The following is a 17,376-nucleotide window of genomic DNA, read 5'->3' on the forward strand; positions in this document are numbered from 1 at the left end:
CGTACACGTCGGTCACGGGCCCTGAATTCATGGCCAGATCGATGAGTCCCCGCCCAGCAGAAGTGCGGGAAATTAACACAGATCCTTCAGCTTCTCATTAACCTCAACAGAGACTGAAGGGAAACAGAAAAATGTCTTATACAGAACCTCATGTAAGATGGCAGAGAGCGGGCATAGAATCATCACCACCTAATACAGAACCTCATGTAGATGGCAGGCGCGGCATAGAATCATCACCACCTAATACAGAACCTCATGTAAATGGCAGAGAGCGGGCATGAATCACACCACCTATACAGAACCTCTGGAAGATGGCAGAGAGCTGGCTAGAATCATCACCACCTAATACGAACCTCATGTAAGATGGGCAGAGAGCGGGCATAGAATCATCACCACCTAATACGGACATTGTGAGACCCCAGCGCACTAGGGCCCATGCTGCAGATACCGCCCTACACCACCTCCTCTCCACCACCGTTATATGTATACAGTGTCGGTGCTCTATCTGGCTACATGACGGCTGCATCACTCATGGCTCCAGCTTATCTTCCTGCTGTCCCATGTAGTGCACCGGCCTGGGGATGCAGCTGATCACAGGGGTCCCTCATCCTGTCATTTCATCTACTCAATAGAAATGTTTCAGAAGAGATCCCCCTTACCTATCAGGGATTGTGCTACGTCAGGGCTGCCCGCTCTCCTCTATTGTAGTATATACAGTATTATAGTATATACATGTATTCACATTGCAGGATATTTCTGGAAGTTCATTTCTCAGAACTCTACAGTGATGTTTCTCTGTTATTCCTCCTGTATCCATGAATACTCGACAACTGGGTGTTCCCATCCTCATATGTTAAAGGGGCGTGTCGGTACACAGTCAGCACTGATTGGAACGCAGTGATGGACGCCTCTAACGCATGGGCATGGTAACACCCATAGATTTCCATGAGGAATAACAGGAAAGCTGAATACAGCGCTAAGGAAAGCTATGTGGATAGTCCTGAGGATTCACTATAAGGAATACGAGAAGCGGATACAGCGTCCTCGTATACTGTGGTCCGGGATCTGACCACCTGCTCAATCCGATAACCGACCACCATACCCCGAGCACATATGTGGTTCTCACTAGACCCTGGTGCGGCTCTGGCCTCCATTCCCTCCAATCACCAGAACCGTGACTGATCAATAAGCAGGACCCCTTACTTACCCGTTATTCTCAAACAGGTCCCGGATGAAGGTGATGGCGCTGCCTGTTTATTACCGATGAAGAGATTGAGGCAAGACAAGGCGACATAGGCCGTGCTGGGGACCCCGAAGACATACGATGCCGGATACATCATAGGGATCACCGCCCATCTGCAAATACACAGGGAACAAACTATGGAGCTACCCTATACCATGGCGTATTACATGAAGACATACAATGCTGGATACATCATAGGGATCACCGCCTATCTGCAAATACACAGGGAAGAAACAATGGAGCCGCCCTATACCATGGCGTATCACATGAACAGAGTGTGGAAGCGCCTCTAGTTATTATTTGGAGTTCAGTGAGGTATCATGTCCTGTACTTGGTATATAGATGATCGCTCGCAGGGCAGAGACAAAGACAGGGCGCCATCTAGTGGTTGCTTTTCAAATAGCAGCTGTAACAATGCTCCAGTAACTCACAATAGCAGTATACACATAGCGGTGTCCAACCTGCAGCCTCCACTGCTGCAAAGCTACAATTTCTAGTCTGTGGGGTCACGGTCAGTCTGTGGGGTCACTGTATGATCACAACCAGTCTGTGGGGTCACTGCATGGTCAGTCTGTGGGGTCAATGTATGATCACAACCAGTCTGTGGGGTCACTGCATGGTCAGTCTGTGGGTCACTGTATGATCACGGTCAGTCTGTGGGGTCACTGTATGATCACGGTCAGTCTGTGGGGTCACTGTATGATTACAGCCAGTCTGTGGGGTCACTGTATGATCACAGTCAGTCTGTGGGGTCACTGTATGGTCACAGTCAGTCTGTGGGGTCACTGTATGGTCACGGTCAGTCTGTGGGGTCACTGTATGATCACAGCCCGTCTGTGGGGTCACTGTATAATCACAGCCCGTCTGTGGGGTCACTGTATGATCACAGGCCGTCTGTGGGGTCACTGCATGGTCACGGTCACTCTGTGGGGTCAAGGTCAGTCTGTGGGGTCACTGTATGATCACGGTCAGTCTGTGGGGTCACTGTATGATCACGGTCAGTCTGTGGGGTCACTGTATAATCACAGCCCGTCTGTGGGGTCACTGTATAATCACAGCCCGTCTGTGGGGTCACTGTATGATCACAGCCAGTCTGTGGGGTCACTGTATGGTCACAGTCAGTCTGTGGGGTCAAGGTCAGTCTGTGGGGTCACTGTATGATCACGGTCAGTCTGTGGGGTCACTGTATGGTCACGTCAGTCTGTGGGGTCACTGTATGATCACGGTCAGTCTGTGGGGTCACTGTGTGGGGTCACTGTATGGTCACGGTCAGTCTGTGGGGTCACTGTATGAGTATTAGGCATTCAGAATTTTATTGTGCCCCTTGAAGTATCTTAGTCTGATGATGTGGCCCTCAGTTTAGAGAACACTGTACCCCTTCTCTCTATGAGGTACACTGACTTATATGCTGACCGACACAATGACCTATATACTAACCAACAAGCTGATCGGCACGCAGACCAGCACGCTGTACACACTGACCTATACGCTGACACGCTGTACACACTGACCTATATGCAGACCAGCACTCTGTACACACTGACCTATACGCTGACACGCTGTACACACTGACCTATACGCTGACCGACACGCTGTACACACTGACCTATACTCTGACCGACATGCTGTACACACTGACCTATACTCTGACCGACATGCTGTACACACTGACCTATACTCTGACCGACATGCTGTACACACTGACCTATACTCTGACCGACATGCTGTACACACTGACCTATACTCTGACCGACATGCTGTACACACTGACCTATACTCTGACCGACATGCTGTACACACTGACCTATACTCTGACCGACATGCTGTACACACTGACCTATACTCTGACCGACATGCTGTACACACTGACCTATACTCTGACCGACACGCTGTACACACTGACCTATACGCTGACCGACACGCTGTACACACTGGTTGCAGGAAACCGAGACCTCTAGAGTATAGAGAGTAACCAGGATTACTGACCCATAGAAGAAGAGCAGGGCGATGAGCGCCGGCAGGTTGGTGGACGACGTATACGCTTTCTTCTCAAACCCGATGAAGATACAAACCACCATGATGACACTTATAGCGTAGTTGGCCTGAGAAGAGAAGAGCGGAGGCGGCCATTACAGAACAGCAGAGCATCCGTGTGCACATACATCAGCCGAGAGTAACTTACTATATCCCAGGTGAAGTTAGTGAGCCAGTATACAGCCGGGGTCACCCCACTCACAAACTGCAGGTGCTTAGCATTAGAGACCCTCTCCTGGATCAGATACAGAACAAAGCTGGCCGGGATGAAAGACATGGCAAAGATCACGCAGATCGCCACCACCACATCCACCGATGTAGTCAGCCTGGGGGGAAAATAATGGAGAGGATGATAATGGAGAGGAAGATAACGAAGAGGAAGAGAATGGGAAGGAGGATAACGGAGAGGAAGATAACAGAGAGGAAGAGAACGGAGAGAAAGATAACAGAGAGGAAGAGAACGGAGAGGAAGATAACAGAGAGGAAGAGAACGGAGAGGAAGATAACAGAGAGGAAGAGAACGGAGAGGAAGATAACAGAGAGGAAGAGAACGGAGAGAAAGATAACAGAGAGGAAGAGAACGGAGAGGAAGATAACAGAGAGGAAGAGAACGGAGAGGAAGATAACAGAGAGGAAGAGAACGGAGAGGTAGATAACAGAGAGGAAGAGAACGAGAGAGAAAGAATAACAGAGAGGAAGAGAACGGAGAGGAAGATAACAGAGAGGAAGAGAACGGAGAGGAAGATAACAGAGAGGAAGGAGAACGGAGAGAAAGATAACAGAGAGGAAGAGAACGGAGAGAAAGCTAACAGAGAGGAGAGAACGGAGGAGGAAGATAACAGAGAGGAAGAGAACGGAGAGGAGGATAAAGAGAGGAAGAGACAGAAGTATAAAAGAACGGACAGGAAGAGAACAGAAAGGAGGATAACGAAGGAGAAGAGTACGGCGAGGAAGAGAACTGGGGAGGAAGAGAACTGGGAGGAAGGGAGAACGGAGAGGAAGAGAACGGAGAGTAAGAGAATGGGAGGAGTAAAATGGAGAGAAGAGAACGGACAGGAGGATAACGAAGGAGAAGAAGACGAACAGGAAGAAAATGGAAAGGAGATAACTAAGGAGAAAAGAACAGAGAGGAAGAGAACGAAGAGGAGGATAACAAACAGATAGAGAACAGAGAGGAAGAAAACAAAGGATAAGAGAACGTAGAGGACGATAACGGAGAGGAAGAGAACAGAGAGATAGAGAACAGACCAAATGTCTGAGAGGACTGTATGTGAGGACTGAAAGGACTGTATGTGAGGACTGAGAGGACTGTATGTGAGGAGCAGATGAGAGGACTGTATGTGAGGAGCAGATGAGAGGACTGTATGTGAGGAGCAGATGAGAGGACTGAGAGGACTGTATGTGAGGAGCAGATGAGAGGACTGTATGTGAGGACTGAGAGGACTGTATGTGAGGAGCAGATGAGAGGACTGTATGTGAGGAGCAGATGAGAGGACTGTATGTGAGGACTGAGAGGACTGTATGTGAGGACTGAGAGGACTGTATGTGAGGAGCAGATGAGAGGACTGTATGTGAGGAGCAGATGAGAGGACTGTATGTGAGGAGCAGATGAGAGGACTGTATGTGAGGAGCAGATGAGAGGACTGTATGTGAGGAGCAGATGAGAGGACTGTATGTGAGGAGCAGATGAGAGGACTGTATGTGAGGACTGAGAGGACTGTATGTGAGGACTGAGAGGACTGTATGTGAGGACTGAGAGGACTGTATGTGAGAGGCAGATGAGAGGACTGTATGTGAGAGGCAGAACACCTTGCAGGCCCAATAGGGGACATCTTAAAAATATAAACCAGACCCCTGAGGAGCCATTAGGTAATTTGACAAGTTATTTATTACTTATACAGCCGGTTAGGGATCCCCTGCTGTGCACTCACACTGTGACCTCGGACAGCTGATCCTTGGTGAGGTTGAGGGGATGGTTCACTGTGGTTATGCCGTACTCCTCAGGGTCTTTGTCCTCTCCTAGGTTGGCTCTGAGGATTGCATTGTTGGCTACATTGATAAAGATGACCACAGCATGCCAGCCCTTGTTATTAAACCAAACCTGGGGAGAAAACACTGTTATACACCCGATATACTATGGGGGAGATTTATCGAACATGGTGTAAAGTGACTCCGGCTCAGTCGCCCCAGGCAACCAATCAGATTACACCTTTCATTTTCCAAAGAGTCTGTGAGGAATGAAAGATGGAATGTGATTGGTTGCCGCCTGGCCCTGTCTGTATAGCAGCTCTTTCCTCTGTGTCCGGCCCTGTCTGTATAGCGGCCCTTTGCTCTGTGTCCGGCCCTGTCTGTATAGCGGCCCTTTGCTCTGTGTCCGGTCCTGTCTGTATAGCGGCCCTTTGCTCTCTCGGTCCGGCCCTGTCTGTATAGCGGCCCTTTCCTCTGTGTCCGGCCCTGTCTGTATAGCAGCCCTTTGCTCTGTGTCCGGCCCTGTCTGTATAGCAGCCCTTTGCTCTGTGTCCGGCCCTGTCTGTATAGCGGCCCTTTGCTCTGTGTCCGGTCCTGTCTGTATAGCGGCGCTTTGCTCTATGTCCGGCCCTTTACTCTGTGTCCGGCCCTGTCTGTATAGCGGCCCTTTGCTCTGTGTCCGGCCCTGTCCGTACAGCAGCCCTTTGCTCTGTGTCCGGTCCTGTCTGTATAGCGGCCCTATGCTCTGTGTCCGGCCCTGTCTGTATAGCGGCCCTTTGCTCTGTGTCCGGCCCTGTCTGTATAGTGGCCCTTTGCTCTGTGTCCGGCCCTGTCTGTATAGCGGCCCTTTGCTCTGTGTCCGGTCCTGTCTGTATAGAGGCCCTTTGCTCTGTGTCCGGCCCTGTCTGTATAGCGGCCCTTTGCTCTGTGTCCGGCCCTGTCTGTATAGCGGCCCTTTGCTCTGTGTCCGGCCCTGTCTGTATAGCGGCCCTTTGCTCTGTGTCTTTATTTGCCTTTGGTGAATCTTTGTACCTTGATGTTGTTCTCAGTCTCCAGATCATTCAGGAAGGTTTGCAGCTCTCGTGATATGGTCTTAGTGATCGGGCCCTGCCAGAAACACAAGTATAGAGTCAGCAATGATGGAGATCTCCTTCCCCTTCTTCCCCAGCATAATTTCATGTCTTACTCCAGACACATTGGTCATTGCTCCCAAGTGACTGAAGAAGTCTGCAATTGCTTCTCCTTGTACATCCAGGACAGGAAGCTTTGCACCGATGGAAATCCCTCCATATCTGTAGGGAATACAGGAAGGAGATTGTATTGGGCACCAGGTATGAACATGTGCTACAGCCTCACCTTCCTATACACAGTGCATTATCCAACATGACCACTAGAGGTCATTACTGACCATACAATGTCCCCGCTCACAGAGATGCCATGGCGTCTGATGGGTTATTGTAAGTTATCACAAAAGCTTATAGTGAGTGTCCTGTGATGTGATATATGTGTAGGAGTGCACTGTGCTTATAGTGAGTGTCCTGTGATATATATGTAGGAGTGCACTGTGCTTATAGTGAGTGTCCTGTGATATATATGTAGGAGTGCACTGTGCTTATAGTGAGTGTCCTGTGATATATATGTAGGAGTGCACTGTGCTTATAGTGAGTGTCCTGTGATGTGATATATATGTAGGAATGCACTGTGCTTATAGTGAGTGTCCTGTGATGTAATATATGTAGGAGTGCACTGTGCTTATAGTGAGTGTCCTGTGATGTGATATATATGTAGGAGTGCACTGTGCTTATAGTGAGTGTCCTGTGATGTAATATATGTAGGAGTGCACTGTGCTTATAGTGAGTGTCCTGTGATATATATGTAGGAGTGCACTGTGCTTATAGTGAGTGTCCTGTGATGTAATATATGTAGGAGTGCACTGTGCTTATAGTGAGTGTCCTGTGATATATATGTAGGAGTGCACTGTGCTTATAGTGAGTGTCCTGTGATGTAATATATGTAGGAGTGCACTGTGCTTATAGTGAGTGTCCTGTGATGTAATATATGTAGGAGTGCACTGTGCTTATAGTGAGTGTCCTGTGATGTGATATATATGTAGGAGTGCACTGTGCTTATAGTGAGTGTCCTGTGATGTGATATATATGTAGGAGTGCACTGTGCTTATAGTGAGTGTCCTGTGATATATATGTAGGAGTGCACTGTGCTTATAGTGAGTGTCCTGTGATGTGATATATATGTAGGAGTGCACTGTGCTTATAGTGAGTGTCCTGTGATGTGATATATATGTAGGAGTGCACTGTGCTTATAGTGAGTGTCCTGTGATATATATGTAGGAGTGCACTGTGCTTATAGTGAGTGTCCTGTGATGTGATATATGTGTAGGAGTGCACTGTGCTTATAGTGAGTGTCCTGTGATGTGATATATATGTAGGAGTGCACTGTGCTTATAGTGAGTGTCCTGTGATGTAATATATGTAGGAGTGCACTGTGCTTATAGTGAGTGTCCTGTGATATATATGTAGGAGTGCACTGTGCTTATAGTGAGTGTCCTGTGATATATATGTAGGAGTGCACTGTGCTTATAGTGAGTGTCCTGTGATGTAATATATGTAGGAGTGCACTGTGCTTATAGTGAGTGTCCTGTGATGTAATATATGTAGGAGTGCACTGTGCTTATAGTGAGTGTCCTGTGATGTGATATATATGTAGGAGTGCACTGTGCTTATAGTGAGTGTCCTGTGATATATATGTAGGAGTGCACTGTGCTTATAGTGAGTGTCCTGTGATATATATGTAGGAGTGCACTGTGCTTATAGTGAGTGTCCTGTGATGTGATATATATGTAGGAGTGCACTGTGCTTATAGTGAGTGTCCTGTGATGTGATATATATGTAGGAGTGCACTGTGCTTATAGTGAGTGTCCTGTGATGTGATATATATGTAGGAGTGCACTGTGCTTATAGTGAGTGTCCTGTGATGTGATATATATGTAGGAGTGCACTGTGCTTATAGTGAGTGTCCTGTGATATATATGTAGGAGTGCACTGTGCTTATAGTGAGTGTCCTGTGATGTGATATATATGTAGGAGTGCACTGTGCTTATAGTGAGTGTCCTGTGATGTAATATATGTAGGAGTGCACTGTGCTTATAGTGAGTGTCCTGTGATATATATGTAGGAGTGCACTGTGCTTATAGTGAGTGTCCTGTGATATATGTGTAGGAGTGCACTGTGCTTATAGTGAGTGTCCTGTGATGTAATATATGTAGGAGTGCACTGTGCTTATAGTGAGTGTCCTGTGATATATATGTAGGAGTGCACTGTGCTTATAGTGAGTGTCCTGTGATATATATGTAGGAGTGCACTGTGCTTATAGTGAGTGTCCTGTGATATATGTGTAGGAGTGCACTGTGCTTATAGTGAGTGTCCTGTGATATATGTGTAGGAGTGCACTGTGCTTATAGTGAGTGTCCTGTGATGTAATATATGTAGGAGTGCACTGTGCTTATAGTGAGTGTCCTGTGATATATATGTAGGAGTGCACTGTGCTTATAGTGAGTGTCCTGTGATATATATGTAGGAGTGCACTGTGCTTATAGTGAGTGTCCTGTGATATATGTGTAGGAGTGCACTGTGCTTATAGTGAGTGTCCTGTGATATATGTGTAGGAGTGCACTGTGCTTAAAGTGAGTGTCTTATGAATCAGCAGCCGATGACAGATGGAACAATTTCTGGCGATGACATCATTACTTTGCACTTCACACGAGATCAATAGAAATCTTATACAATCTTACACAACTTCATCATGAGCGTCCATAGGATTGTGGGTGACGATACAGGTAACATTAAATTCCTCAAAGTGAAAGTGTAATACTGTCCCTGTATCCAATGATTCACTACAGGGATCCGGATATCACTATACGCAGCTCACTCACCTCTGCTCATTCACCCAGTATTTACTCTTCATACTGAAAGCAACAAAAGAGACATAATAATAATAATAATAATAATAATAATAATAATAATAACATAGTAATAAAAATATAATAAACAATAACAATAAAAAGACAATAATAATAATAGTAAAAAGAATAGCTGACATTGTCTGTTTTATACCGTCTGCAGTTACTGATCCCTTTTGATCATGTGACTGATCTTCTATTGTATATAAGGAGGGGACGTTATCACCTTTACACCAGATGTAGAGATATCATCACACATTTTTGGTTATAAACAAGTGGGCGGGGTCTGGTGGGAGGGGGTGTGGCTTCTCCTAAATTGACAGATTCTAAACCCCCTCATAATGAGCGTAGATTTCCACTCCTGTGGCCCAGAATACCGAGAGATGAATACGAGAGATTAAAGGGATTGTCCAAACATGCCCACTTTCTTGCAGAACAGCGCCTCTGCTGTCCTCAGGCTGGGCATGAGCTGAATTGTAATACCACACACAACCTGAGGACAGGGGTGGCGCTGTTTTTGCAAGAAAGTTTTTTCTAATCCTGGATAACCCCTTTAATAAACTCCATCCTTATCTCCATGTCTCTATATAACCCGCCCTGACCACACCCTCTGGACTCCAGGCACATTAGAGTAAGGAGGTACTGGGAGACTCTTCTTACTCCCGGACAGGACAATATGTCTCCTACTGTAAGGCTGGGTTCACACTACGTATATTTCAGTCAGTATATTTCAGTCAGTATAGCAACCAAAACCAGGAGTGGATTGAAAACACAGAAAGGCTCTGTTCACATAATGTTGTAATTGAGTGGATGGCCGACATATAATGGCAAATATTTGCTGTTATCTTACAACAACGGCTGTTATATTGAAATAATGGCCGTTATTTACTGTTATATGGCGGCCATCCACTCAATTTCAACATTGTGTGAACAGAGCCTTTCTGTGTTTTTAATCCACTCCTGGTTTTGGTTGCAATATGAGGACCACAATACTGACTGAAATATACGTAGTGTGAACCCAGCCTTAATGTGTATGTGTACAGATGGAGTCAGGTGTTCTGAGTGGCGGGGTGATAATCAAGGAGATTATAGCCTTTATACCCCAGGGCCCCTGTATCTGCAGACATGTGAGATATGGCCCCTGTAACTGCAGACTTGTGAGATATGGCCCCTGTAACTGCAGACTTGTGAGATATGGCCCCTGTATCTGCAGACACGTGAGATATGGGCCCTGTATCTGCAGAAACGTGAGATATGGGCCCTCCGTATCTGCAGACATGTGAGATATGGCCCCTGTATCTGCAGACACGTGAGATATGGCTCCTGTATCTGCAGACTCGTGGGATATGGGCCCCTGTATCTGCAGACATGTGAGATATGGCCCCTGTATCTGCAGATATGTGAGATATGGCCCCTGTATGTGCCGACACGTGAGATATGGGCCCTGTATCTGCAGACACGTGAGATATGGGCCCTGTATCTGCAGACATGTGAGATATGGGCCCTGTATCTGCAGACACGTGGGATATGGGCCCCTGTATCTGCAGACACGTGAGATATGGCTCCTGTATCTGCAGACATGAGAGATATGGTCCCTGCATCTGCAGATATGTGAGATATGGCCCCTGTATGTGCAGACACGTGAGATATGGGCCCTGTATCTGCAGACACGTAACATATGGCTCCTGTATCTGCAGACACGTGGGATATGGGCCCCTGTATCTGCAGACACGTGAGATATGGCTCCTGTATCTGCAGACATGAGCTCAGTATCTGCAGGCACGCCCCTCGCCCCATAGACCCTTCCAATGATCCTCCTGCTCCTGATAACATTGTGACTGATACCCCTGTGCGCTCGGAGCGGGATGTTCCGGCTGCTGCATGATGTGTAATAGAGAGGGAGGCAGATAAAGTAGAACAGGTCTGTATGAGGGCCGAATACTCCCATCCCTCCCAGCCGTGGCCGCACCTGCTCCGGATCAGCGTGGGATACGTCTTGAGGAGATAATCCGAGATATTTCTCTCTGTGAGGTCCTGGAGGATCTCCGAGCTCGGCTGCATCCTCTAAGGAGAGAGGAAAAGGGAATAATGCTATATACAGGAAGATATACCCCCCCCCCCGCTGTGTGATATACAGAGAGCTATATACCTCCATCCCCCCCTCCCCCAGTGTTATATACAGGGAGCTATATACCTCCATCCCCCCCTCCCCCAGTGTTATATACAGGGAGCTATATACCTCCATCCCCCCCTCCCCCAGTGTTATATACAGGGAGCTATATACCTCCATCCCCCCCTCCCCCAGTGTTATATACAGGGAGATATACCCCCCCCCCCCCCCCCCGCAGTGTGATATACAGTGAGCTATACCCCTGCACACAGAGTTATATACAGGACGGTCTCCTAACCCCCTGCGGTGTTATATACAGGACACTCTCCTGCTCCAGGATACATCCTCCTGTTACCTGAGGTGGTGGTCGGCCCCCTGCACCTTCAGGACATTCGGGCAGCATGATCAGCTTGTTTCTTGTACTACATGTACAGGACGGGGAGGGGTTGTGGGGCGTCCACTCATGAGCTAACAGGATGTTGGTTACACTGGGCGACACGGTGGGGATGATCCACTCGCTGGACGTGTTTGTACAGGGGAACCTTTTACTGAGAGAGAAAGAATCTTATATTAATGGTAGAATTACAGAGATGGGGAACCTGCCGCCCTCCGTCCCGGCCTGTCACTACTACCTCTGTAGCTCAGGGACGGCAGTGTGACCACACTGTGCGGTTATTACTCACCCCAGGGGCAGCTCTTTCATACAGCGAGTACCGAAGCCCGGACTGGTCAGAAACGCATCGGATAAGGGGACAACCTGCTCGCTGCCCGGCTGCTCATTACTAGGGAAATAACGAGAAATATCTGGGAATCAATCACAATGAAGAAGACTAATAACACACATCATACTCAGCCGATACTGATAATACCGAGCCGATATCGGTAATACCGAGCTGACACTGATAATACCTGGAATACTGAACCAATACCGATAATACTGATAATACCGAGCCGATATCGGTAATACCGAGCTGACACCGATAATACCTGGAATACTGAACCAATACTAATAATACCGAGCCGATACTGATAATACCAAGCCGATATCGGTAATACCGAGCTGACACTGATAATTCCCGTGATAATGAACCAATACGATAATATTGAGCCGATACCGATAATGTCACTGAAAATAATTTTTGGTGACATTTTCCCTAATTTTCCATGTTTCTATCTATATTATAAAATATTTTAATTCTCACCACTGGGATAAAATTAAGCAGAGACTTCCTGTTGTGTCTGTGGTGATAAGAGGCTGCAGTAAAGTGATCTGTACAGCATTGCACCAGTAGATAGAGGAGACAATAGCAGCAGGGATGACCCCTTCACAGGTCACAGAGCGCGCTCAGTAATGTCTCACATCAGGGGACAGAGTCTGTCTATTGTCGTCTATGTCCATGAGTTGTGCTGTAAAGCATGTCACTAAATGCTGTTAAAAACAGCTCAGACAATATGGCCATCCCCATAACAATGTACAAAAAGGGAAATAAAATTACAATCAGAAAATAGAAACAGATTAGAATAAATGATCAAGTTTTAGTATCTGACTCTAATCAGTAACAGAAAATCTAGGTGACACTTTCCTCTAAACAATCAGAAGTTATCTAGGCTATGGATGGAGACATGGAGGGCAGGCTATAACTGCTGGGCCCCATCTATCCTGACACAGAGATACAATGTGGGGACATGACTTCTATACAGGATCCTCTGACCTGAAGAAGATAAACTGCTGTCCGTAGATCCAGGGATGAAGCGTCAGACTGGGGTATTCACCAAAAGGAGGAACAATGAGAGTGAAGATCAGAGCCAACAGCACAAAGCTCGCAGGAAGAACAATCTGCAGAAAGGGGATAAGTGTGCAAGGATGAGGAATAAGGTGTGTGCAACAGGAATAAAGAAAAAGATAAGTGTGCAAGGATGAGAACTGGTATGCAATCAGAACATAGAAGGGATAAGTGTGCAAGGATGAGGAATAAGGTGTGTGCAATCAGAACATAGAAGGGATAAGTGTGCAAGGATGAGGAATAAGGTGTATGCAATCAGAACATAGAAGGGATAAGTGTGCAAGGATGAGGAATAAGGCGTGTGCAACAGGAATAAAGAAAAAGATAAGTGTGCAAGGATGAGGAATAAGGTGTGTGCAACAGGAATAAAGAAAAAGATAAGTGTGCAAGGATGAGAACTAAGGTGTATGCGATCAGAACATAGAAGGGATAAGTGTGCAAGGATGAGGAATAAGGTGTGTGCAATAAGAATAAAGAAAAAGATAAGTGTGCAAGGATGAGAAATAAAGTGTGTGCAACAGGAATAAAGAAAAAGATAAGTGTGCAAGGATGAGAAATAAAGTGTGTGCAACAGGAATAAAGAAAAAGATAAGTGTGCAAGGATGAGAAATAAGGTGTGTGCAACAGGAATAAAGAAAAAGATAAGTGTGCAAGGATGAGGAATAAGGTGTATGCAATCAGAACATAGAAGGGATAAGTGTGCAAGGATGAGGAATAAGGTGTATGCAATCAGAACATAGAAGGGATAAGTGTGCAAGGATGAGGAATAAGGCGTGTGCAACAGGAATAAAGAAAAAGATAAGTGTGCAAGGATGAGGAATAAGGTGTGTGCAACAGGAATAAAGAAAAAGATAAGTGTGCAAGGATGAGAACTAAGGTGTATGCGATCAGAACATAGAAGGGATAAGTGTGCAAGGATGAGGAATAAGGTGTGTGCAATAAGAATAAAGAAAAAGATAAGTGTGCAAGGATGAGAAATAAAGTGTGTGCAACAGGAATAAAGAAAAAGATAAGTGTGCAAGGATGAGGAATAAGGTGTATGCAATCAGAACATAGAAGGGATAAGTGTGCAAGGATGAGGAATAAGGTGTGTGCGACCAGAATACAGGAGGAAGTGATAAACATCCCAATTTATTCTGATTGACACAACTCCATGATGTACAGATATATACGTGTGTGTGTGTGTATATATATATATAGTATATATATATATATATATATATATATATATATACCAGGATGCTTCTCTCTATTAGGGTCAATGGGATTTACAGAATTATTCTGCACAGCTGCTTCCCTTGCTGCATCCACATACAGGAGACTACGGCCGCTGCATCCACATACAGGAGACTACAGCCGCTGCATCCACATACAGGAGACTATAGCCGCTGCATCCACATACAGGAGACTACGGCCGCTGCATGCACATACAGGAGGACTACGGCCGCTGCATGCACATACAGTAGACTACGGCCGCTGCATGCACATACAGTAGACTACGGCCGCTGCATGCACATACAGGAGACTACGGCCGCTGCATCCACATACAGGAGACTACGGCCGCTGCATCCACATACAGGAGACTACGGCCGCTACATCCACATACAGGAGACTACGTACGCTGCATCCACATACAGGAGACTACGACTGCTGCATCCACATACAGGAGACTACGGCCGCTGCATCCACATACAGGAGACTACGGCCGCTGCATCCACAAACAGGAGACTACGGCCGCTGTATCCACATATAGGAGACTACGACTGCTGCATCCACAAACAGGAGACTACGACTGCTGCATCCACATATAGGAGGACTACGGCCGCTGCATGCACATACAGGAGACTATAGCCGCTGCATGCACATAGAGGAGACTACGGCAGCTGCACACATCACTCTCTCATTTACAAAAAGCACAATGAGAATCTGCTTCAAAACTCATATCCCCCAACAGGAAAGGGTTCCAGTATACGCAGGTCACGTGACCGTACTACATGTATATATATCTATCTATCTATAGCGGAATACGGAGTGACTGTGAGGGATTCTGCAATGATAAGTGCATTTACTGCAATGAAAGAAAAGGAGGCGGCAGGTGGGGAGGAGGGGTCACCTGGGCCAGGAAGTCTTTATGACTGCGCGTTGCGTGCTGGAAGCGCTTTATCAGAAGAGCCCGGAACTGCTGGTGCAGGAGGTCGCTGCCCTTCAGCTGCTGGGATCCCTTCCCATCAGATTCGACGGCAGCAGGCCGATCATTGCCGGCATCAGGTGCAGCATCTCCGGCCGTACTTCTCCGGGACTCTTTCCTCACACACGGTGCTTGATCTGTGTGAGAAGATTGGGAGGAATAAGACAATGTGTGTGTAAGAAATAAGTGAACCCCAAAGACCCCGTGCTGCAGATTACTACTACTGCCCAATGCTTGAAATCTAAGCACACAAGCGATCTCCAGGGCACACGGCTGGGGTGATGCTGCAGGGGGTACGGTGCACCTAGTGATGCTGCAGGGGGTACGGTGCATAGCGATGCTGCAAGGGGTACGGTGCACCTAGTGATGCTGCAGGGGGTACGGTGCACCTAGTGATGCTGCAGGGGGTACGGTGCACCTAGTGATGCTGCAGGGGGTACGGTGCATAGCGATGCTGCAAGGGGTACGGTGCACCTAGTGATGCTGCAGGGGGTACGGTGCACCTAGTGATGCTGCAAGGGGTATGGTGCACCTAGTGATGCTGCAGGGGGTACGGTGCATCTTGTGATGCTGCAGGGGTACGGTGCACCTAGTGATGCTGCAGGGGGTACGGTGCATAGTGACGCTGCAGGGGGTACGGTGCACCTAGTGATGCTGCAGGGGGTACGGTGGAGCTAGTGATGCTGCAGGGGGTACGGTGCACCTAGTGATGCTGCAGGGGGTACGGTGCATAGTGACGCTGCAGGGGGTACGGTGCACCTAGTGATGCTGCAGGGGGTACGGTGCATAGTGACGCTGCAGGGGGTACGGTGCACCTAGTGATGCTGCAGGGGGTACGGAGCATCTAGTGATGCTGCAGGGGGTATGATGCACCTAGTGATGCTGCAGGGGGTATGATGCACCTAGTGATGCTGCAGGGGGTATGATGCACCTAGTGATGCTGCAGGGGGTACAGTGCACCTAGTGATGCTGCAGGGGGTATGGTCCATAGTGATGCTGCAGGGGGTACGGTGCATAGCGATGCTGCAGGGGGTACGGTGCACCTAGTGATGCTGCAGGGGGTACGGTGCACCTAGTGATGCTGCAGGGGGTACGGTGCATAGTGATGCTGCAGGGGGTACGGTGCACCTAGTGATGCTGCAGGGGGTATGGTGCACCTAGTGATGCTGCAGGGGGTACGGTGCATAGTGATGCTGCAGGGGGTACGGTGCACCTAGTGATGCTGCAGGGGGTACGGTGCACCTAGTGATGCTGCAGGGGGTATGGTGCAGCGTGATGCTGCAGGGGTACGGTGCATAGTGATGCTGCAGGGGTACGGTGCATAGTGATGCTGCAGGGGGTACGGTGCATAGTGATGCTGCAGGGGGTACGGTGCACCTAGTGATGCTGCAGGGGGTATGGTGCACCTAGTGATGCTGCAGGGGGTACGGTGCATAGTGATGCTGCAGGGGTACGGTGCACCTAGTGATGCTGCAGGGGGTACGGTGCACCTAGTGATGCTGCAGGGGGTATGGTGCAGCGTGATGCTGCAGGGGTACGGTGCATAGTGATGCTGCAGGGGTACGGTGCATAGTGATGCTGCAGGGGTACGGTGCACCTAGTGATTCTGCAGGGGGTACGGTGCATAGCGATGCTGCAGGGGGTACGGTGCACCTAGTGATTCTGCAGGGGGTACGGTGCATAGTGATGCTGCAGGGGGTACGGTGCATAGCGATGCTGCAGGGGGTACGGTGCATAGTGATGCTGCAGGGGGTACGGTGCACCTAGTGATTCTGCAGGGGGTACGGTGCATAGTGATGCTGCAGGGGGTACGGTGCATAGCGATGCTGCAGGGGGTACGGTGCATAGCGATGCTGCAGGGGGTACGGTGCATAGTGATGCTGCAGGGGGTACGGTGCACCTAGTGATGCCAGACAAGCATTATGGTTCAGGTGATATGGATGGGATAACTGGAGAATGTCTGTGTTGGCATCTACCACAATGTGAGGTTTCCTCCCATATAGAGCACAGTGGCGGCGCTCCCATAGTCCTCTCACTATAGGAGATATATTTATATTTATTATACAATTCACA

At 48.0% G+C, this 17,376-nt stretch overlaps 1 pseudogene; it reads right to left on the bottom strand.

The window, feature by feature from the left end:
- Positions 1-1,207: 1,207 nt before the first annotated feature.
- Positions 1,208-17,376, bottom strand: part of LOC138775057 (retinal-specific phospholipid-transporting ATPase ABCA4-like) — a 47,239-nt pseudogene continuing 31,070 nt past the window's right edge.

Source organism: Dendropsophus ebraccatus, unplaced genomic scaffold (assembly GCF_027789765.1).
Source record: "Dendropsophus ebraccatus isolate aDenEbr1 unplaced genomic scaffold, aDenEbr1.pat pat_scaffold_1278_ctg1, whole genome shotgun sequence".
Lineage (NCBI taxonomy): Eukaryota > Metazoa > Chordata > Amphibia > Anura > Hylidae > Dendropsophus > Dendropsophus ebraccatus.